Raw genomic sequence first — 24,886 nt, forward strand, 5'->3', positions numbered from 1 at the left:
CCTAGAGTGGCTTCTGAGTCAAAATGGGGCACCTTCAGCGCAGTCTGCGGCCAGTCACACTCCCCGTACCTCGTGTCTCCATATCTGCCTCTCAGCCGTGTCTCTCGGCTTCTTCTGCAGCGCCCAGCGCCTCGCAGCCAGTAAATGCCCAGCACGCTGTATCCCAGGCGCTCACCAGGATCTAGTCTCCTTCTTGCCGCTTTACCACAAGGCACCGAACTGTAGGGGGATCAGGCTTGTGCCCCCCGGTCGGGCTGCACGCTGGTAAATTGGGGATTACCCGCAGTAGGACTCCGCCGCCTGGCGCCTCTGCTCGGGTCCTTAGGAGCTGCTTGCCACACTGATTAACTCCGGCCCCTCAATGGACGCCACTCTGCAGCATGGCATGTGACTGTGGGCAGAAACGCTCTCTTAGGTGTACCCCGGCTCCACTCGGTTCCGTGCTAATGGCGACGTCCACAGCAGGGGGAATGACCGAAGCGATCCAGGGGGCAGGGGCCTCTGACCATGCGGACGTACAAAATGGCGCCCGAGGCAAATGGCGCCCGAGGAACGCAATTTGGGGCTCGCCGCATCCTCTGCTCCTCACGGCCCCAATCTCCTCCGTCCTGCTGTGGCCCTTGCTCCGATTGCAGTGTCTGGCGCCTACGCTTTGCCCTTCCGCTCCGGCCTCAGCGTCTATGCCCCGCTGCTGTTAGTAAGCCAGTTTGCGGTGTTCCATGCCCCAATGTCTCAACGGCCAGCAGCTGGCTTTAACAGCGATTCCGCAGTGGCCGCTCACCTCTCTTGCCCGCCACTGAGCCTGCGCAATGCACCACAGTCTGCCAATTCTCCGCCGACTCTCTCAGCCTGGGTGTGAGCCCGTATTCTACACCAGCTCCAGGGTGGGCGCGCTGCAGCCTGCCTCCCTGCTTTTCTCTCTTTCAGTGCCCGCCGTTGGCCGGATCCCCACCTCTGTATCTCTCTTCTCGTTACGGGCCTTCCTGTGGGCGCGCACAGCGGGGCTTCCTCGCCTCTCCGCAGTGCTGGCAAACGCGGCTCACCTTCCTCTGCTCCCGGCACCTCGGGCTCAGTCACTGCAAGGCCTCGCCTCTCGGCCCTCTTCTCGGCTTCCCCCGGCACCTCCGGTCACTTGGCCTCTGGCTCCAGGGCCGCCGCTGCGCACTGCCAGTCCGCACAGGGGTCCGCAGCACTGATTAAGTCCGGCTTTCTCCGCCTTCACCCCAGCGCTGGGCTCGGGGACCCTCTTGCCCGTCCAGGCCCGGCCCGGTTTCACTCCGGTTTTTGCTCCCCTGCGCCTCCGCAGTCCAGCGGCCGATTCCCCTCCGCTGCGGCCTCGATGACTGCCGTCTCGCACACCAGCGGGCTCCCCACTCAATGCCGCACCTGTTCCGCCCGATGTAGGCGAGCGAAAACGACTCTCTCAGGGAAATTTAAGGATAAATCAGGGCCCTGCAGACGGAGCTCTAGAGAGTCGCGTCCGCCATGTTGCCTGGCTGGCCACGCCCCCCATGACATATTTATTGCTTTGCGTAAGCTGGCCATGCCTAAGCACAGTTTGAGGTCTGACGGCAGGAGTAGGTTGAAACATATTTACTGGAGGAAGAGCATGAAGAGTCAGACTCGGATGCTTACGAAATAGCACTGCCTTCAGTTAGACCAAAACTTAGAGGAATGAGGGGGTTGAGTGGTATACATTTTTTTAAGAGAATGCAATTCCTAGGTGAATCTGTAGACACATTTCTGGCAGCACTCACACTGCTGCCATCTACCTGTAATTATACATGATTTTTAGATCAAATCCTACTAGACTGGTTCAAGAAAAACTGTTAAATATGGAAGGAACCCATGCTCCCCACCAGTAACATGAAGCTACTCAGGAGGCACGTGTGAGTGATGTATTATCTTCAATTTAATACGGTAGCTCAAAAGAGGGAGCTGACAGCCAGCTCTGCAACGGTCTCCGCTCTCCCCACTCTCAAGCGTTCCCCAGAATCCAACCAACCCCCGCATTCCAATGGAATATCTCTACGACAACATGTTGTGTTTGCAGGGAACCCAGATTAAACCTATATACAACACTTAGCTCATCAGCTCATCATTTAATTTTACTGTTAGCATCATATGCAGTCCAGTATGCTGTGAGTGGGTCCCCTGTAATGCGCAATGCAAGTATCGGTCAATTGGTGGACATGTATGTGTATGTTTTTATATGAGTTAGGACATTTGCTAATGATATTGAGTGAGAAGGTCACTTAACCCATCATCTGTGGGTAGACTAGTATTGCATGATTCCCATCCTCCAACAAGTCTGGTGACTCTACGAATATCAAGATGAATATTCTCTTTCTGAGGCATGACCAACCCTACTCACTTGTTGTACACTTTTAACTTTGGTTTTATCAATATCACATGATTGCTAACACCGATGAGCTTTTACAAAGGATGCTAAAATGACTAGTCTTCAATATCACCCGCTGCATGTTTAAGTTGCCAATGCAGCACGGACACAGATTAGTAATCGCGGTTTACCAGTGGGCCTCTATACACAAGACGGTCATGGCACCACAGTTGGTGGAGAACGCCTTTTTAAGATTTCTCTTTGCCGTCCCAGCAGTTCTTCCACTTATACATGTCATGCAGAGTTGGGGCTACCCTACATAATGGACTTAATAAAAATACAGCCAGTTCTTCTGTGGGATAGGATTTTGTCCACCACGAAAGCTAATTCAATTGTGATGTTATGAGAGACTGTACTTGACTAGGCTATTGACATCCCATGGCTGAACTATATAAAAGATTTTATGAACAATTTATGTCATTCAGAATATTATGAGGATCCAAGCAGTACAGTCTCTGTAACAAGAAAATATTTTAAAACAGAGTACATGACTCTTTAAGGGATAAGCAGATTCTCGGAAATAGCAAGGCCAACAGTTCAAGCCAATCAATTGATACTGACCACGTATGGCTTTCCTATAAGTAAATGTTCATGTGACGATGTGTCAGTGCAGTTCACAGTACACGCAGTCCTTTTCTACAAATTTTACATAGTACAAAGAAAGAGGTGGATCCTGCCAATCTTAACGATATTTTTTTAGACAATGCCATCTTGCATTTTTACTTTTGCAATTCTTATATAATTAAGATTTTACTAGGTCTACAGAATGCTTTTTAAAGAATGTAATCAGATGCAGAAAAACTATCATATTATAAATGTTAACAATAATTTAAATATATGTGCTTTATCAACTTTGAAATATTAATGATAAATACAAACAATTTCATTGTACATGCTTTTATGATTTTTTGGAAGAAATCAATTAAAGCTCATTAAATTGAATTGACATGGCAACGTATTGGGTAATTAGGAGAGAAGCTTTTTACTTTGCAAATCAGATGGGAATTAGCAACCTAGATTCATTCATAAACTTCATTTTCAATGCACCAGGGTGACTAAATATAAAGTGTATTCAGCCCCAAAAAGCACATGCCTTTATCTATACTTGTGGACAACCTTATCTTTCCCTGTATTCCAATGTCAGTTATCACTTAAACATTTTATGAACGCCTTCACATCTTGATGCGAGGGCCTGTGGAATGAGAATTTTTTATTTGGATTTTGATCCTGTCATCTATGAATAGAGTTTCAAGGGGCACCATGTAGATATTGAAGATTTTAGATGCAATCCTGAATCATTGAGCACTCTTTCAGTGAACAGAAGCTTCTGAAATCTGGTGCAGTCCTTGTGAGCTGACAGGTGTTAATTGGAGTGGTAGAGGAAGGGCCAGTGGAGGCCATCACCAGTTAATCACTTTAGAGATTTCAGTGTGTGGTTGTGGGTGGAATGCTTGACTTTGCTGAAAGTTGCTGAAAGGTATAACAGGAGTTTTATTTATATTTGGTCACTTTAACCTTTTTCACAATTTCTATAGTATTTCCATATAGAAGGGTATCTTGATTGTTGGCTTTGTTACAATGTTAGTGATATATGTAGGCTGCTTTTCAATGATTTTGCTGAAGAATGGTAGGTGAGTGATGCGCTGGAAGATGGAGAGGACATCAGGGTCTAGTTGGAGTTCTAGAGGAGAGACATGGTGTGACCTGTTTTGAGAGTTGTTGCTTTAAGTGAGGGAAACATTGATAATGGTACATACTGGTGACAGTTATATGTCTGTTTTCTCCTTTTTTGGATTTCAACCCATTTGTCTTTTACACATTGCCTCTATTAAAAAATTCCTCCATGAGGGAATGGGGCATTATTTCAGTTGAGTACTCTTCAGCAAAGAGTGTAGCGAGGCAAACCTGAGGTGAGGGTGGCCCCCAGTTCCAAGAATGCACATTCCATGGGTTAGTGCTGCAATTAGGCCTCCACCAACCAACCATGCAGAAGCACAGCGGGATGACTATTGCCCTGCTGTTTAGCTCCACAGCAGTATTAACCCTCTCTGGAGATAAGTAGCCCACACACATTCAGTCTTTTATGAGCTGTTAAGAGGTGGTTGTAGGTGGCTTAGAGGGAGGGACTGCATCTTCAGGTGCAGGAGCATCCATTGAGATGCAAATAGCCCTGAATATGGCACGTCTGTGCAAATTAGAGGGGCTTCTAAAATTCCCTTTCTGGCCAGAGCTCCAAAAATCCTAGAACTAGTCTTGTCTCCCAATGTGAGATCTCCCATTAAGCACTTAAAACATGGTATGAAAACGAGATCCAGTCAATACAACTATACCTATCTTTTATTCTGTCATCCTCCTTTTGATTTTCTTGATTGGTAACTCAGTTGGGGTCTATTAACCTTTTCAGGAGATGAACCCTGCTACAATATTTGCGGTAAAGGGGTACACCTCATAAAACTCTCACAGTAAGTGGGATATTTGGCCCCTATGAAGTTCTTGTTGCTTAAGCCCCTTACATAGCCTGTGGCATGGAAATCTTTGTAAGCTATGAGAGAGCCAGAAGGACTCTAGTACCCCACCCAGATACATGGGCTTCTGTGATTCCCCAGCACCATTAGTGATTTACCACACTAAAGGGGGCGAGGTTCAACTGGTTCAGACATATCTCATAGAAACAAAAGCCCCTCTCACACTAAAAGTGAAATGAGCCATTTGTAGTGCTTTTGGCAACTGCTGCTCTTTACAATGTATTTTTAAAGGAAGGGTCCTCTTTCAGACTGCTGACTGGGCAGTTACTCCTGTCATTCTCTTCCAAGAATCCAAGAAGCACCGAACACTGCCTTGACTTCCTAATAGAGTGCCAGATCTAGCAAGTGTGGAGACTATTCTTTCCTGTCAGTCTCATTAGCCAGGCGGGGTGAAACACGTGACTCACTGCAGCCCTAGAGCTATGTAGCTTAACTCACAGACCACTTACATACCCTCATACATTAGCGCTTGAAAATAAAGTTTTCTTGAAATTCTCACCGAGGAGTTCCTCCATATTGCTCTGTTGAAGTGGATACATGTCTGCATTTTTATGCTGCTTGGCGGCAAGCTGCTGCAGGACGGAACCATCGGCATTCAGGAAGCAGGCCAGCAGCCGCTTTTGGATGTTTTGGGAAAGTTAGGAGGCAGGCGTGTCCCCCGTGAGTCTAAACATCACTGCCAGAGGAGCGGAAGTGGGACATACGAATCTCCTGAGTCAGAGGATGCCTGAGATGTGGTTTTTCCCTTCCGGGTAAGTGGCACGGTTAGTGACAGCGGGAGCCGGGGTCTGTACTTGCGGCAGACACCGGTTGGTGTACTACATGAAGCTTTGTACTGAACAAGGTGAAATCAAGGGTCAATATAGCGTGGAGATGTGTGAGGAGGAATGTGCTGCCAGAGAGAAGGAAGCTCTGAAATTATTTGATGAAAGCAATTCTGAACAAATTACGGAAGGCATTACTAGTATTCCAATTACTATTGATTTGGGGAAGAATCGGAACCTCTTAGAGAAATTGAAAAAAAGCGCAATATCGCGATGGTGGGAGGGCGCATCACTCAATCAATTTGTCCAGGTAGGACGTGTACAGAGAGGCTTACGCATAATGATTACACCTACAAACGAGAACCCCAACCCAAACCTCCTCAAGGACTGAGCAGAACACAATGAACATAGCTCTATGGGGGTGATCCATATGTTAATTAAATAGGCTGAAATAGAACGAGCTGAAGTCGTTAAACATATCAAAGAGCTGAATACTAAACTAGAGCAAGACAGCAATCAAGAAAGACTTTAAAAATTCCAAGGAGGACTTAAAAATGGTTACATAGGGTTGAACTAAGAATTAAAGAGAGGAAAGCCGTCCAGTTTTTACGTGATCACCTTGATTATCAGAGGGGGCAAATATATACATTTGCCAAACGCTTCAACAATTTGCGATGTCAAACAATACAATAAATAAATAAATCATACCAAGAACAGTCTTGAAGTGAATTCAGCTCTGATTCAGTATCCGACTTTGAAGTAGATGACCGACAAGAAAAGAAGGTTCAGCAGTCAAATTTTCTTCATCTGACGAATTGCATTTTTTTACAGGAAGATCAACGCAAAGAGTTCAAAACGAGAAGAGGGTGAGGAAGACCCAGAGGTGGTGGAAGCAAAGGAGGGTTGGTGAAGAGCGAAGAAGGAATGTAAGAAGATTCTACAGAGAGGAGTACATGCAATCAAAAGAAGAACAACAAATAAGCTATGACAATGTTACTGTCATAAATTTAAGTTCTGCTGATCTGACCAACAAAGACGTGAGAACATTGGAATTGGAACTCTCTTATTGCTATAAAAATAGTTTTGATTATTCGAGCACCAGAATTTATTTGTATAAATTCATAATAAAACTCAAATTGACTAAAGCACATACATAGCGAGAATCAGCTGCTGGTACTACAGAAGCCAGAATGGAAGATATGGTGTACCAGGGACAATGGATGAATTACCTATGGCATACAGCACTTTACTTGGGGATCTGTTAGCTCTGCAAGAAGAAGGGAGAAATGACAGCCATGTAAAAACCATTCAGGCTGTCGAAGGTACTGATGCATTGATTAAAGATGGAGGTATCACTCCACTCTGACCAAAATCAAGATATGTTCCGAGTATGGCGAGAGATAATCTGGATATCTTTTCACTATTTGTGAAAGAGCTCACTAGAAACGACATCAACCTCAAATTCACAGCCATAATCAGTCCCACTTCGGTAGATTTTGTGGATGAAACAATCATAAATGGTTCAGAGGGTTTGAAAACTTTGATATTTAGAAAACCTACATCAGGAAATACCATCCTCCATGCTTTCACCATGCACCTCTGATCAAAAGCATCACTTTTGGAGAATTTTATAGAGCCAAAAGGGATTATAGCAGCCCAGAGTCCTATGACCAAACGGAATGAGAAAAGTTTGGGAGATTTAAACAAAGAGGGTATTTTAATTATATCCTAGATATTGCTTGTAAAAGGGCTTGAGAATTGGACAGAGAAGAGGCGCTATTTAACCCCTCTAAAACCAGTGTGAAGAAAATAGAAAACATCCAGATACATAGGTTCATGGCTAGATATAATCAAGAGCATCAGAAAGTGCAACAGGCCATGTCTAAACACTAGCATCTCTTAAGAGAAGATCCCTTCATTGGTTCCTAAGCGTCCAATGATAAGTTAAAGAAAATCTGAATCCATGAGGGACCATCTGGTTAAGAGTGATTTTGACACTGGCTCGAGACCCCAAATCTGATTATCCAAGTATGATGGCTTTAGAAAGTGCTTTAAATGTAAAGCATGTAAAAAGGGAGAAAATCGTACTAATATTGAGACCCCGTTTAAAAAGGAAATGAGGATACAAGGTAATCTTACATGCAAACCTGAGTTTGTGGTGTATATCCTCACATGTCCCTACAGAAAAACATATGTGGGCAGTACCACTTTGCTGGTTTATAAGAGGATATTACAACACATACGTGCCATCATACACAGGGACCGCAGTTACACTGTTGCCCATCACTATGAAAAACATCAGCAAGGTGATCCCTCTGTGTTGGAATACAGCTGTGTGGCATAAGTTGCAAAAAGGAAAAGAGGAAGTGACAGAGAGAAAGAGCTGCGCAAACTAGAAACTTGGTATATCCTAGAACTAGACAGCAAGAACCGATGGGCTTTAATATTGATGAAGAACTGTACACCAGTCTTCTCTAACTATTGCTATCAATATTTATATAATTTGCATCTATCTTGGTGCATATCCACTCGTACTGAGGTGAATTTGAAATGTATAATATATATTGATTTACTCATTACCTGTATCATTTGCTCTGTGACTTATATGGATTCATGGTCTGATATCTATCTCATGGCTATATGAGAACAAATACATACAATAATTTTTGTATTTATAGAAATGTACTATTGGCTGGCCATGTGTTTTAGTTATTCTACAAATAATTCTAGTAATTTGACCTTATGAAATATCGAACGTTTTGTCAATATTAGTATTGTCTTGGCCAATGTAGAGCTTCATACTCTCTGCCTAACGGACAAAAATAATTTTGTATAGCACTTTGCACTTTATTGAAGGTGAATATTGTGTGGATGACATCAGGCACTTGCCTTGACTAATTGTTTTTTACAAACAAGATGTGATCTCAGGTGTGTGAAATGTTTACATAATGATTTTATGCTTTTACCTGCTCTCTCTATATATTATTTTTTAATGAAATTCGTTATATGGATGACAATCATCTTTCATCAAGTGTCACTGTAGCTGATCTTTTTCACATGTATTGAAATTTAAAACAACGAGTTATTGCAGGTATTTAGCAGGAGATTTTCAATGTGACATCTATATGGTTTGTGTTACACATTTGAAAAAATGAAATATATTTTATGTATGTGAATATTATTCTCACTGTTTGGGTAATAATGCGATTTATTGTATTCCCATCTTAATTTCTTTCCCCTAACCTGAGGATGTTCTTAATGTTCATTATGTACGTCACTATTTATTTCACCACGAGATGGTGCTCTCTGTTCTGATCAAGGCTGCTGGGTGCAGTTGAAACATGTTGACAGTTTTGCACTCTTGAGCGCTTGAAAATGAAGTTTTCTTGAAATGCTCATGGAGGAGCTCCTCCGTATCGTTCTGTTTAAGGGGATACATTTTTGCATCCTCATACATATTTATAGATAAATGGTGTAGGCCCCAGAGCGCTCCACCTGTATTAAAGTCACAATAGTAACCACGTTTAAGCGACAACACTAAGACATTCACAGAATGATCCCACACTGCTTCACCTTCTCTGATAGAGAATAATGGGATCTCTTAGCTGAACATTATTTGAATCTTTCATATTCATCAAACATTGCATTCATATTTAGGTTTGCATTACTGTAGAACGAGGCACAGATAAAACATAAGAGCTCATAGTGGTGGTCAAAGGTACTGAATATTCATGAATTGGCTTGGAATGGCCTTTCCTTGAGCTAGGTGTTTAAGAATTAACAATTTCTCCATGTTTTTTCTTTCTGTGCCAAAAGGCTTTTACTGACATTTTTAGGCTTACATTATTTTATTTGTATCTGCTATTTCGCAGTCAAGCGTGTGTTGCCTGTGAATTCTGCAATGCCTAGAAGCAGTTGACCCAGTCCTCATTCTTTGATGCTATGTAGAATCAGTGTTTGCTAAATTATTTTGTCAATTTAATCAGTGGAACTTTTGCTGATGACCTAGAAGAATAAAAGATACTTACCCATGAGCCTGCAGTTGGCAAGGATGAGTTTTCCTTTGCTTACCACACTTTTCTAGAGAGATTCAACTAATAACCACAAATAATTTCCTCATTTTCCTCTTATCCATACTAGAATAGATAGAACACAGAGTAAAGGTCACTTCTTATGTCTTGCTCTCCCTTCTCCATTTCAGCAATTTGTTCCACCTACAAAATCCCCGTATTATATTATTTTCGATGCTCTATCTGGTTTTCCAGAACTGGGCACAGATTAGTGAGTCAGGCCATCTGAACTAGTCTTTCTCGTTAACATCATGGATATGTATGTCTGAGCCAGAAATAACAGGTGGTACTGTGCGGTTGTGCCTTTGTATGGTTTGAGGGATTCTTATTCACTGTTTTCGGTACTACTGGGGAGTTCTTCATAGCCTGGGGTCTTGATCTCTTTACTGCACTTAAAAACTTTGGGTCACAAGCAGTGCTTTAAATGGAAACATGGAAGTGCTGGTACTCACTCTGCAAAGTACCAACTTGCTCGTGAGAAGCGCTGGTACTCTTCCATTAAATGCATTGCACCAGTGTTGAGAAGTGCAGATACTATCCCTTTCAAAATAAAGAAGCGAAGGAACCCAGTACCGGACAGCACCTTCCCATTTAAAGCACTGGCCACAATGTCACAAAATGTTTGGATAACGAGAAAAAGAACCGTCCTTCTGATATATTTGAAGGGGTTGTGGGTAGGTGTAGATTATGAGGGGTATACACGGATTAGCAGGGAATAGGCAGACACTGAAACAGACTTAAAAGATTACTAGGTCACTGTGACAGACAAACTTACATTCACCTGACTCCCCTCATCCATGCCTGGATTCTGCTCTTGGTGTTTCTTTCTCCTTCTCAATACAGAAAAGTAATTCAGAGCCCAACAACTCTCTATGGAAGCTTCATTTGCTACAGTCGATGTGACTTTTCTTGTTGCAACTTTTTTTTTACCAGCAACAAGATATTTCACACGTGTTGGCAATAGTGTCGCACCAAAAACGCTTCCACCCCACCCCAGCTCCTACCTGATAACGCAGATACCTGAGCTGTCGTGCTCGTGTCTGTCTATTTCCACACAGATTTCAAGCTTCTACTCGTCATGGAACGATTGGCTAATTATCTGGACACTTCATTCATAAATCCACTAGTGCCTACAAAAGGGGGAGAAGCTGATGTACGAGAAATACCGAAAGGGACCTTCTTGGACTTTGGCGTTTGCCAAATAAATACATCAATCAAGCTGCAATCATCAACAGATATTGTTCCACTACATTTCAAAGATGGACCCTCTTGCTGAAACGAAGACTGAACTTGCCTGTACATAATTGGATTCATCAGTCACAGATAAGAGAACAAAGAGTACAGCCCCCCTTTCAGGAATAGAGCTGACACAGAAACTTCTAAGTGCCTGTCTGCAAGCAGTCTGACCCCGCGGTTGAAGTGGAAGGGATCTATTGGGAACAGCATTCCAGGCTTTTTATTTTTACCAAAACAGCTCCCATACTGTTTAGTAAAGAATAACCATTCCTGTAATGTTAATGACAACCTTGATTTCCTTGAGGTTAAAAGGAAAGAAGAGGAGTGTCCTGCACTGTGAAACTTAGTTAAACTTGCATTTGTTTTTCATTTAAGGTAGGTGCATTGTATTCTACCTACTGTTACCTCTATGTAAAAATCCAACAATTTAGCTACAAAATACATTTTCTTTTCAGTTATGCGCCTTAATCCGCCACCACAATCACTGACGCAGCCCTCATGCGTGCGCAGGATCACAGCTCCCATACTTTTTTTTTCACTCACGTAGACCTCTGCTCTTAATTAACCCATTTCTAACACATAATAGCATTCACAGGTTAGGCAGTGCCATAGAGACAAAAGGGGAATACACATCAAAGTGCGAGCTCTGTTTCTTTGTGTGAGTTGTCACTACTAGGCTGCAAGCATGTAAAAAAGGTGTGCTGCTAATTAGCACTTGCTGTTAGTGCCTCTGGCTTGACTGTTTGACAGCACAGCGGTCGCCAGGCCATACACGATTAAAAGAAAAAGAGCTTTGGCTCCACCCACATGTTAATTTCTTTGAATACAGAATCTGAGTGGGCAGGCTTTGCCCTCTTCACTTGAAAGAGTGTTTGCATTGAATTTTTTGCTTTTTGGGAACTCTTATGCTCAAAACAGTAGGACTAAGTTTGTATGATGAAAAGCTAATGAGCAAAGCTATAGACATGATCAGTTTAGGATGAAAATGTACAACAAAGGAAATAAACCTAACACATTTCTTGTGAAAAGTTTATGTTGAAACTAATGTATCTTTTAGGAATGAATTGTTAATATACTGTGTTTTAGGCTGCAGCCTGCTATTTTGTTACACGGAATCATACAATGGTTGTTCTGGGGTTGGTTATCCTCTGTCAAACCATTGGTGATAGAGGATTTGCACAATATTAATCAGCACTGGGCACTCTTAAGAAAGACTATGCATTGTTTTGCAAATAATTGTGTATGTTTGTACTGTTGAAATTTGGGCCATCTAATCTACAAGCGCAGTGACACTCAATTGAGTAGCTGCACGCTTTATAAACACTTTAAACCTAAACTTTAAACTTAAACGTATTTATAATGTTATGATTCTATACTTGTTGGTTGCATTTTGGTAACTACAGTAGACCTTGGATGGTTACAATGGGTATCAACTGATAACATCTGTGGAACTGATTGGTTCTTTGATAAAAGTTATGTCAGCTGCCACAGGTATGAAATGATATGAGGAAAGCAGTTTATTATATGGTGTGGTTGTGAAACCTCACCATGTAATAAACTGACAAACTTGCTCAATCAGGTTTGTTTGCAAAATATTAGCTCCACCTTGATAGCTGTGGCTCTGAGCAGTTAGGCTATGTCAAAGGAATAAGTACTGCATTTAGAAGTACCAAAACAGCTAAACAAGAAAGAAAAATGTCGCAAAGAGAATTTGACACCAATTTATAAAACTAGATCTTATTTTTATGACTTTTTAGACAACAGAATGAAAAACATCCAACAGAGGGTTCTGGAAATATAAATTAATAACCAAATAATAAATCACTGATTTTCATTCAAATCACAAACAATGATTTGCAACTACTGCAGTGAGCGGTTACTTGGAAAACGTTTGTAATGTTGAAAAATAGGACCCATGCCCACTCCGGGTGACAAACTCCTCCAGGAAGCGAGTCACAAGGGCCAATGAGGCTTGCCCGGACAGTTATGTTGCAGAGAAGTCAGTCTCCAATCTATTCCAGAGTCAATAGGAAAATCACCATACACATTAATTAAATGGTACTGAGGCAAGGGATACAGTATGCCTAAGACGCTGAAGGATGCTTACAATGCTGATCCTGTGACAGGTGTCCTCTTGGAGCCACTGGTCTACTGGTCTCTAGTTGCAGCTAAACCAGTGGTTTCCCTTTAACTTAGCCTAGAGTCCAACTTTGATGCCCAAACGGCACTTTTTGAAGACTCTCCTAGGTCAAGCAGACTCAGGTGCAACTTTTGAACCTCAAGACTTGTTTTCCGAGGCTGCGTTTCGGTATTTAGAATCGGTCAGGCAATCTTGGTTGCCAGTTTGCCAAGGCAGGTTTCTTCAGTTTCTGTGGCCCTGTAGCTGTAACAGGAAGTCAGTTAATTGACTCTTCAAGCCATTTCTTCTGTCTAGGGCTAGAGTATGCCATTTCCTCAAGCAGGGCACCACAGGCACAGTGCTCTCCTTGATCACACCCCGTTTGACCTTCCTACTAAAAGAGGTAAAACCTCTTCCACTGACTGGTCTTTTGTGTTCCTTCCTGAGAGTCATTCACACCTCTTCCCAGTAGGGCAGAAGGATGTCTCGTGGCCAGCAATTGTCACTGGAAAGCTCGAGCAACAGAGAAGCAAATTCCCAAAGTTTCCATTTACTTAAAAGTTAAATTACATTTGACTTGAGCATCAAGTTGGGTTTAATGAAGAGATTCTTTTGATACCCTGAACTACCAGCTATGTTAGTCCCATTCAGAAGTTAGCACAGATGAGATGTCAACATGTAACCATGTGCCAATGGGCTATTAGACTTTGTAAAGCAAAAAGACAATGTGGGGTTTTTAGTGTCAGAACAAGTGAAATAGACATCTTAGTTTTTAATATCCGGCACCCTGCCTAAGGGCTCGTTAGGCCGTTCTTAAGTGTGACTTATATATATTAAAAAAAGAACGTTTGGGCTTTGCCATTACTTTAATTTACAAAACAGAGTAAGCTGTTTCAAACTCCGCTATCATTCTACAGTGGCAGACTAGATGACATGTTTTACTTGGTCACACTTGAGTGGCACAATAAATGCTGCTGCAGTCCAGCAGGTACACTTTAATTACAGGCCAGGGTACCCCTGATACCATATACTAGAGACAAGATAATCAACTTGGGATAAGCCAATTAAACATATACTTTTTAGGGTCAGAGCACATGCACTGAAGCCTGGTCAGCAGGGCCCAGTGCATCAAAGTGTCATTACACCAGTACATAGTAGTCAAAAAGTGGAGGTGTACCTGCAAGAAGTCATTTAATCACAACTGATTATTGACAATTTACAGGAAAGACAGTAGGCCATTCTTGGTTATTAAGAATAGCATATGCTTAATGAAATAGGCCTTTTGGGGTGGCTTTTAAATTCACTGTGTTAAAAGCTGTAGAATGACATTTTGCTACATAGAATCTAACACATTACTAGCAGGCAATGCTTTTGGGGTTGATCACACACTCTGGCAAACTCTATGGTAAAAGACTTGTGCTTTGATAGTACTTGTCAACTCCTCCTAGAAGTGGTTGTATATTGTTGGAAATCTGTAGGTTTGAACATATTTGGAGACATAGGACTTTATTCATGATGGTTCCTTTTTTAAAAATGCATGCTCCCACCTCAGGGTTGGTTTCCATCAAGCATGATCATTATATTACTAGACACCATGGCACTCGTAATCAGGTATAACACCATTGAAAGTTAGCCACTGACTGTCAAGTTGAATATCATTTTTAAATGGAAACGTTCGCTCATCAAGCTTAGACCATTGCCTTTTTTTCTTTTTCAGTGTGTTTTGTTGTGAATGGTTAAGTTGGTGAGTGCAACATTGACTTAGTAGCGGGGCAAATGGATGCATGACAGCGAGGGTGAGTGGTAGAGTCTATGTATTATATCTAATCTCACTGATGAAAGAAGAGACACTTTCAGTAATATTGTAGACCTGTTGGTATTGACAATGCTTGTTGCTTCTTGTTGTATTTTTAGGTATGCACCTCTGTTTAAATGTGGATGTTAATTTCACATTTGCAAAGAACTGTAATGCAAATTATGTCATTGGCAAACACCAATCATGATAGTTTAGCTTGCAATTTTAGTGAAAGTACAAGATATTGTCTACAGTTTTAACAGATAACATAATTACCAACTGGTAGTCAACAGTAGGGAAGTTATAGGTAGGACCTAGTTTCCACAGGCAAAGCATTTTTTGACTTGGCTATAATTTTGCAGTTGTTTGACCAATCTGCATGAAATGTTGCCAAAAAAGTGTCACTTTGGGTTCTTTGATTGGGAGAGTTTAGGTGTGATCCATGCAGTGGGGACCAAGAATTAGGGGCACGAAATAAGGTTGCATTTGTCATGTTAATTCCCATAGGAACCTTTAGCCACTTCTGCAGCTCGAACCGCTGAACAGACTTACAGAAAATTTGGCACAGAGGTGATGTTGGGTCAAGGAACTACCTTTTGTTTATTTGGTGCAAATCTGTTCAGTAGTTTTAGAGAAATTTATGTTCAAAATTGTAGTGAAATCTACGGCCGCAGATATTTCATGAAGGTATTGCGATGAATCGCAAATGCATGCACCAATGGGAATGCTCTGATTGGCTGAATCGACCTTGAATAGAAAAGCCATTTGATCTAACAGGAATTGCTTCCAGGGCTGAAAATCTGTGTGAAATCCCACATAAGGGGTGAGGGTGGGGATACTCTGATCCTGAGAAATGAAGGTGTTAGTGACAGAAGTTATATGTCCTAAATAGTTTTTTTTTAATAGTGAGCATTATTCGTGATGATGCCACGACTGCCTGCGCAGCCCCCTATGTACCATTGTGGGGGCATCACGATGATCAACGTTGTCGTGAATATCGGTGAAAATATAAAAAAATATAAAAATGAATCATTAGTATGCATTGTTATGGAGATATTGATATTTGTTTTTATAGAATTATTTATATAGTGAGTTATTTATCCTGATGGTTAGAATTAATTATATTGTTCTAATTATCTTATGTGGTATTGGCTATTGAATTCCTGTTTGTGCTTTCCGCCTTCGCGACGTAACTGCGGGGATCGCGATGACCAACGCCATCGCAATCTCCGGTCTTACAGCGAAAATGGAAAATAGTTTTTAAAGATGGTTTGTTCTAAAAATACACTAGAAATACATGAGTTTGAAGTGTACAGCAATAAACCCCTAGTGTGCAAAATTCAGGAATATGTGAGCATACAGGGGTTTTCACTTCATGGAAAAGGCGCGACCATCATGATTAACGATGTCATTCCAACGTCCCAAATAACAGCAAAACAGAAAATAGGTCTAAAAGATGGTTTTTAAAGAGACTGAGTACCAAAATATGAGTTTAAACATGCTTTGAAAGAAGTATGTGTATAGGATTGTGTATAGGGCAATGTTCAAAATGATTTTTTTTACATATTATTTTTGAACGTGTTTATGGTCATTGAATGTATGCTTTTGTTTTCCTCTTCCGCAACGTGTCCAGGGGTATTACGATTACTAACGTCATCGTGCTCTCCGGAGTCACAGCAAAAAAATAAAATAGGTTTTACAGATGGTTATTATCAAAACTCTCTACAAAAACATGACTTTAGAGAATACTGAAAGAAACACCTGGTGTGTAAAATAGTGTAGAATGTGTGCATATATGTGTTTTCACTTTATGGAAAAGGTGCAATTGTTGCAGCAAACAACATCTCCGGTAAGTCCCGAATAATAGCAACAATGGAAAATAGGTCTGAATATTGTAATATGTCTAGGGCATTTTTCAGAATGGACTTTTTACCTACTGTTTGTGGATGTGTTGGCAGCCAATGAGTGTGTGCATTTGTTTTCCGTTCTCACAACATTAGAGTACACCAAGACAGTGTGATGGAAAATCAACATCAGATCTGCAAAGGTTTGTTTCATTAGGTTTTCCAGCCCTACCCCAGTCAATGTGCCTAGTTGTTGCCACCACAGTGCACAATCATCAGGCGAGGAGCTTGGGAATCCACAATGGATTTAACCAAAGGCAGCAACTGATGAAACTTTAACCCTCTCTGGGCAAACCATGTAATCTGCAAATTTGGCAAACCCAAGTCCCTGTTAATACCTCTCTTTTTTGCAGCCTCTTTAGCCCAATAGATATAGCTATGGCCTAAAATCCATACTCTAAGTATTTTGAAGGGAAGTAGCAATAGTAGTCAGGAGAAGGCTGGAGGTGGATGAAGTAGTTTTCCATTGAATGCTGTCAACATGAAAGTAAATAAAAATAGGTAGTGTGTTGGATGGCTCAGGAAGAAGTTTTAATATTGGCTGTTTTTAAAAATAAGAAATGTAATACGTACAATGATATGTTTGTATACAGGGGCGTTATAGTTAGAAAAAATAGCATTGAAAACACTTTAGAAATTCACTGAAAAAATCAAAGATTACAGATATGTTATAGTTAGGTTGACATTTCTCTCATACAATAACAGAGAAATTTAGCAGCTATAGTTAGCTGAGCTAACTATAGCTTGCCCCCTGCATTACACTGCTTATGGCCTCACATATTGCATCACTCATGATATGGTCAGTGACATCATTGATGACATTTCAAATGACATCACTGATAACATCATATAGTTAGTGTCAGTGTTTTTAAGAGTTTATGAGAGTTAAAGATATACTAACCTACTACAAAAAATACACTTAGCAGACTTGCTGCACTACTACTGAGTGATACTACTTCTAACATACACTATTTGAGTGGCTGTGTTACTGTAGCCGTGTCAATGGGTGTGAAAGTGGCTGTATGGCTTTATAAGTGGGAGTTGGCTGTGTGAGTTAGTGAGATGTTGTGTGAGTGGCTGTATTGGTGAGTGAGTAGGTGTGTCAGTTGTTTTATGGGTGAGTGAGTGGTTGCATGTGTAGCTCTATGGGTATGTAAGTGGGTATGGTATGATTAAGTGGATGGGTGTTTGAATGGCTGTTTGAGTGGGTTTTTGGTTAAGTGAGTTGGTGTGTGAGTGTTATACCTGCCATTATTGGCGTGGGTTTCCCCTGCATCTTTTGCTTGACCTCCTGTGTTTTTTCTATGTGTTGGACTCTGTTTTGCTGGTCTAAATGCATTGGGCACTTTGCAACTGCTGTTTAGTGCCAAAGTGCAAGTCCTCTTTGCAAATTATTATTATAGATTGGTGTTTCCTTAATTGGCTAATTTGACTAGTAAGTCCCTAGTACAATGCTCTGATTGTGCCCGGGGCCTATAAATCAAATGCTGCTAGTGGACCTGCATAACTGATTGTGCCACCCAAATAAGCATCCTGTAATGGACTCAGATCAACCACTGCAGTTTCTGTGGACAGTTTAGTACTGCCATGTTGATTTGGCAAGTGTACACACTTACCAGGCCCCAACTTTTCCTTTTCTTACATGTTAGTCACCCCTAAGATAGGCTCAAGATACTCCTGTGGGCAGGGTACAATGTATGTAAAAGGTAGGATATGCCCTGATGTGTGTGACATGTCCTGGTAGTGAATTACTGCCAGTTTCGTTTTTCACTATTGCATTTTTCATTATTGCAATGCTACTTGTTTCCATAGGATAGAATGGGGGGTTGCTTATAACATCTTACAAACATAACTTCCTGGGAACAAAGTAGTAAAACAAAGTAGTAAAACAAAGTAGTACAATAAAGTTTAGTATGCCTGAACATATAATGTTAAAATGCCTTTTTAGTGAGAGTGATTTTTACATTCTCTGTTTGAAAATACTACTTTTAGAAAGTAGATATTTTCTTGCTTAGCCATCCAGTGTGCCTCTGCTAGGATGTGGATTGACGTCTGGGCTTGAAGTGTCAAGGGCTGGGAAGGTGCAGTGGCTGCAAAGAGTCTGATGAGTCAGGGTTGTGCTGAACAGTTCTGGACTGCATTTAGAATAGGGGGAGGTGATTTCCTTTCACCTGAATGGGCCTGGTCTGCCTTCCACAATGCTGTCTCCACCTCGTGACAGGAAGCTGCAGCAGATTGGCAGAACTGGTTTTGACTGAGTACAGGGATTCTCTGCCACCAGAGAAATAAATATTTTGTAGTATATATATTGGGGCCCAGAACTTTAGTTCACTTCAGGGAAATCAAGTGGAACCTTTACCAAGAAGTAGAGCCGGAGAAGCTGAGGAGGAATACTGCCCGGTGCTGTTTGCTGTCTGGGGTTGGCCTGTAGTGGCTAATTGCTGCCAAGGAAAGGAGAAAGGACTTTGCTGTTTGCTGTGTCCCCTGCTTGAGGAAGATCTTCAAGGGTTTGAAACTGAGCTTACCTCCTGTTCTGAAGTCTCAGGGACGCAAAGACTTCACCACTAGCTCCCCTGAACTTCCTTGCTGGGAGTTCTGACCTGCAAAGAGGTGCCTGCTGTTGTTTTGGACCTCTAGAAACTGTCTTCCGCTGGGGGCTGGAAAATCAATGCAACACCAAGAAGCGTAATGCATCCATACTTGTTTCCGATGCATCTCCGAAGAAACCTTAGCAGCACCTGCCGCGACTCGAGAAATCACCCCACCTTGCATCGAGTGCATTGATCTGCGAAGTCTGAGATTACTGCACTGATTCTGACGCAAACCCTCCTGTGCGGCTTCAAGAATCCATGCATTGTCCCATCACCTCAAGGCGTGAAGTCTGGCACATCGTTGGGGGCCGTAGTGAGGAACAGACGCATCACCTCCCGACGCAGTAAGAAACCGATCCATCATCTCCTCTCCGACAAGGAACCGACGCGTCACCTTCCCTGCAGCTAGGAACCCACGCAGCACCTCCCCCGGAGCAAGAAACTGAGGCATCACCTTCCCTGAGTGTAAGGAACTGACGCATCCCCTTCCTTGGCCCATTTTTGTTTGAGTGTGAGACGCATCCAAGGTACTTTGTGTGAAAAGTGTTGCATCTGCAATTTGCCTTGAAGTGAACTATTTCTACTATTTGAAAGTTATATTTTTATTACTGTATTGTGGATTTTAGTTGTTTGGTCTTGTTTTGTTTTAGATAAAGATTACTTATCTTGGTGTGGTGTGCATTTATAGTGGTTTCACTTTATTGCTGTATGTGTTCACAAATACTTTGCACACGGCCTCTGAGATTAGCCTGTCTGCCCGTGCCAAGCTACGAAGGGGTTTTGCAGGGGTTATTTTAGAAGTGTAACCCCCTCACCCTGACTAGGAGCAAGGGTCCCTATTTGGACAAAGAAACCGACCTGTGCCAACTGGAGAACCCCATTTCTAACAGTGAGTGACTGTATTGGAGAGTGAGTGTCTGTGTGAATGGCTGTATGGGTGAGTGAGCAGAAGTGTAAGTGCTTGTATGGATGTATGAATGGCTTTGTAAGTGGTTGTATGTGTGTGTGAGCGAGTGTGTGAGTGCTTGGGTGATTGAGTTGCTGTGTTGAGAGGCTGAATGGGTGAGTGAGTTGGTGTGTAAGTGACTGTGTAGGTAAATAAGTGGGTATGTGAGTAGCTGTACGGGTGAGGGTATGGCTATGTGAGTGGCAGTACGGGTGAGTAACTGGTTGTATGAGTGACTGTATGGGTGAGTGAGTGGGTGTGTGAGAGGGTGTGTGAGTGCGTCTATGGAGGAATTAGTGGATATGCGGATAATGGTATGGGTATGTAAATGGGTATGGGAGTGGTTGTGTGGGTTATGGCCTGTTGGGGTCACTCTGGGACCACTGGAACAACTATCTGATGTCAGAATATTACTACCTTGTCCCACTTTCTTTACAATTTAATTTGAGTCTCAGCTCAAGCTGAGTCCTGAGATGGCTGCCATCACTTCCTGGGTGAAGTGTTGGCAGCCAATCGAAGGCAATCAAATCTCTCCATTTCCCTGTACGAGCTTGTCTTTTTTGCAAGGTATCCTCAGCCACAGATATCACTAAATGTTTTGAACAACTACAAAACAGATTTACACCAAACAACAAAAGCACAATCTGAGTAACCAAATCTACCTTTCCACCAAATGTGGTGTAATTCCATCCAGGAGTTGGGGTTGTAGTCATGTTAACAAGTCCTAAGAGAATTAAAGTGGAAAATGCACTTTGTTTGACCCCCCCTTTTTTCGTGGCCCCTGCTTGAAGGATAACCCCAAAAATTTCCAATTGCAACAAGAATCACGGGACCCTGTTTTTGAAACATTTCGTGAAGATTTATCAAACAGCACCAAGATATAGGCAAGTAAAAAAAAACATTACTATGGAAACATGGTCCTAACTATAAATACCTGCTGCCGATATTAGCACTGCTTTTTGTGAATACTTCAGAACTCTAAAGGTATGATTTAGAGTTTGGAAAGCAGGTTCTCTGTAACACCTCCATCAATGTCTGAATCAGGACATAAGTCAAGGAAGCAAAGGCATCAGTGAATTCATATAGGTATGACAAGGCTCTGGAGGGGAACTGCATCAGGTGGGAACAGGATGTGGACCTCTAGCATCAAAGGTTTGAGCCAAGGAATAGATAGCTACCTTTTAAATTATCTTCCCATGAAAAGTTTCTTCTAGCATGAAAGGTAGGCTAAGGGTATCTTAAAAAATGGTTAATTCCTTGAAGTGGCTCAACAGTTAGTCTTGGTCATTACTTACAGTCCAATTGGTGCAGAGGACTTCCATTGAAAATAGTACATCATCTTTGTCTAAGCAGCATGATGGTCTCCAGACTGGAGACTGCTGTTGGTTTTAGGCATGGCAAAAGTTTAAGAAAACACAAAGGACCTTAGTAATAGTTGGATAGAAATCATGGATGTTTATACTAGGCAGCAATTATCAATTTCTTATGGTGCGTCCTTCGTTTAATCTAGCCATTAGAGGTCACATTTCCCTGAATGGGGACTGACATGTTGGGCCCATAAACACCAGGTACTTTTTTGCCTGGTTTTAATATTCCAGCAACTAAGCTGCAGATATTTTCCATATGCTCTGAGCAGGTACACAATGTTAGAATACCTGCTAATGGTTTTACCTGGTGCAGAAATGAACTCAATAAAACCAAGCCCAGTATTTTCGGGAGTGTGAACATCCACTGATTCAGAATCAGATGGAGATGTATTTACTTGGGGATACTGCTCCAGCCTACTCATATGTAATGTTATGTTAAAAAATTCTTATAAAGTGCACATACACTGGATTGGTTTAATTGTGCTGGTCTAAGAGGTACCTGAGCCCTGGTGACTTACTCATATGCTTGTGTAAACAGCCAGGTCTTGAGGAGCTTCCTGAAGTTCAAGAGTTCTGTGGAGGATCTGATTTCGGAGGGAAGGGTGTTCCAATATATGGGAGTTAGTATTGAAAACCTAACACCGCCCAGACGCTTCAGTTTAAAGGAAGTGGTGGCAGAAGGTGCTTGTGAGCAGAGCGCAGGTTGCATGTGGGTGTATGCCTTTGAAAAAGGCTGTCAAAAAATGTAGGGCTCCTGCCATTCAAGGATTTCAAGATGAGACAGCATACCTTGAAGGGGCATCGCTGTGGGATAGGGAGCCAGCACAGCTTCCTCATGATGGGGGTGACATGTTGCCGCCTAGGCTGCTGAAAGATCAGTCTTAATGCCTAGTTCTGTGCCAGTTTCAGTTGTTTAGTTAAATATAATGGAATGCCAAAGTATAAGGAATTGGCGTAGTCGATATTGGACATGCCCATGGCTAAAGTTACCTGTATCAGTGCTTCCTAAAAGGAGATGTTGATCTTTCTTATTTTTCCTAAACTGGTAGAAACAAGTTGAAATCACTGAGCCAATTTGGGCCTTCATTGTGAGATCGCAATTAATTATTACCCCAAGGCTTTTAGCAGAAAAGGATGGGAAGGGGAATTCCCCAATTCCTTTGGCAAAAATGTGGACTCCAAGGATTATGGGTGCCCCCTGTTAGGACCAGTTCATTCGTGTCCAGATTAAGTTTTAGGTGGTTGCTGTTCATCCAGCCGCGGATGAGTAGCAAAGTGGTCTGTAATTCAAAGACAGATTCAAATGAGTTGCTCATGGAGAACATTAGATGGATGTCGTCTGCGTAATTGAAAGTGCAAGCTTTTCTGTTTTTCAAGACTCGGATCATTGGGAGGAGATAGAGGTTGAACAAATGGGGAGATAGTGAGAAGCCCAGCAGTACTCCACACATAATCCTCATTTTTTGAGCTATAAACTGCGCCATGTGGACCGCCTGAGAGTGGTCTTCCAGGAAGGAACTAATCCAGCTAAGAACAAATCCCTGGATAACTGCATCTCCCATGTCTATTGAGCAATATGCTGTGTTTGACTGTGTCAAAAGCTGCAGAGAGATCCAGCAGCACCAGAGCCTGTCGGCCTCCTTCAGGAGAGTGTCTAATACCGTCAATTTAACAGCCTCTGTAGAGTGTACTGGCCGGAACCCTGCTTATTGGGGTCAAGATATTCAGACTGTTCCAGAAGGGCAGAGAGGCATCTAGCCACGTGAGCTTCCAAACCCCTTGGCCAGGTATAGGAGCAAGGAGATCGGACGATAGTTCGGCAGGTTCTGGGGATCAGCCCCTAGCTTGTTCGGGATGGGGACAGCAATTGCCCCCTTAAAGGCCTCGGGACATAGCCCTGGGACAGTGACTCATTCAGAAGGGAGAGGGCTGTTCCAGGGAGTGCACTAAAAGCTTCCTTCAAGATGCAAGGTGGGCAACAGTCCCTGGGTGATCTAGATTTTACCTTGGAAAACAGGTCCAGGAATACATGTTTACTTATTGTTGAGAATTGTTTGAGAGTGCAAGGGTTTTTTAGGTAATTAGGCCTAAAGTATAATTTGGCATTTTAGAGAGCTGAATTAATCTACTTTCAGCCAGCCAGCAAAGTATATGGGATTCTCTTTAAAATTGCCCTTCTAAATGACAAATGTTTTTCTGCTTATTTATCTCCATTTGACTTTAAAGCAGGCATGTAAAGCTGCCATTATGCATCACATGGGTCAGAAGATTTTAACAAAGAAGCCACACTGGTCCTGGGACGGTCTTGGATCAAGTTCTAGCAGTGTTGCCCTTCTCACGGGAAAGGGTCTATCCCCGTAGACTCTCGAAGCCATAGAACTGGTACACTGATTACACCGGGAGAGTAATGAAGCTTCCCAACCAATAGGAGAACATCGCACAGGTATGAAAAGGAATAACACTCTCCATGTAACTCGTTCCTAACATTACGCGTATGAGAGATTTTTTTAAAACAAACGAGCACTGCGCACTAGATAGCACATAAGCAGCACCGTACCACCTTGCATATTATCCTGTCAAGCACAGTGGGCCTCATTTATGAGGCTGTGCTTCACTTTTACGCCACCGGTGCGTCACTTTTTGTGACGCACCAGTGGCGTGAAAAATGCTCCTTGTTGTGCCATATTTACAAAGAGACGCATCTAGGTAGATTCGTCACTTTGTAAACCCCTGCGCCACGTTATACCTGCGCCAGGTATAATGTATGCAAGGGGGGCGTATTGACGCAAGGAAAGATCGTAGAAGTGATGCAGTGAAATCTATGAGATTTCACTGCGTCACTTTTAGGACGCAGTTGCGTCAAAATCTTGCGCCTGCCTCACAGCAGGCGTAAGACTGACGCAGGCCCTTTCACATGGGGCTTGCCCAATGTGAAAGGACGCATTGCTGGAGATGCGTCCCTCCAGCAATGCGTCACTTTTGCGCTTACAGATACGTCAGAAATACTGACGTATCTGTAACTCCTTGCAACATGATGCTCATACATTAAATATGACGCATCAGGAATGTCGCCAGGAGTGCGCACTGAGAAGTGACGCATCACTGCTTTCACGCAGCGGTGCGTCATTTCAGTGCCATTGGAGTGTGACACACACCTGTTTTAAGTAC

This window comes from Lissotriton vulgaris, chromosome 11 (assembly GCF_964263255.1).
Source record: "Lissotriton vulgaris chromosome 11, aLisVul1.2, whole genome shotgun sequence".
In the NCBI taxonomy this organism is placed as follows: Eukaryota; Metazoa; Chordata; class Amphibia; order Caudata; family Salamandridae; genus Lissotriton; species Lissotriton vulgaris.